Source organism: Schistocerca cancellata, chromosome 1 (assembly GCF_023864275.1).
Source record: "Schistocerca cancellata isolate TAMUIC-IGC-003103 chromosome 1, iqSchCanc2.1, whole genome shotgun sequence".
NCBI classification, from domain to species: Eukaryota; Metazoa; Arthropoda; class Insecta; order Orthoptera; family Acrididae; genus Schistocerca; species Schistocerca cancellata.
This window is the reverse complement of record NC_064626.1, coordinates 818,814,125-818,814,565: the sequence shown is the minus strand read 5'-3', so window position 1 is coordinate 818,814,565 and position 441 is coordinate 818,814,125.

Below are 441 nucleotides of genomic sequence, written 5' to 3'. Positions count from 1 at the left end.
GCTCCTACAGCACACAGATCAGAGATCATTATCTCCGCCATGAGCGTACCGGGAAGAGGGGGAATTGAAAGTGATCCGATTTTGCTACCAATGGGTGCATTTCCGAACAGGGATTCCTTATCAGAATTTTTATCTACTAAGCCCCTTCTACAACTCTTAGAAGGCTATAATAGGAATTTTGAATCACAGTCTATAAATTAACAACACGCAAGGGGAGCGCACTGCCCGAAAACGCATATTTATTGTTGTTTCGTTAGAATGCAAACATTTATTTTGTCAACAGTTAAATAACGAAAGAGGTAATTATGTATATCTGATATCTAACAAATGTTAACACCTACAGTTGTATTATAACTCCCAAAAAATTCCACCTGTCAAATACCATAGCCGGCGCCAGTGGCTTCGGATCGATTCAACACAGGTTTCCACCCCACACCCCAA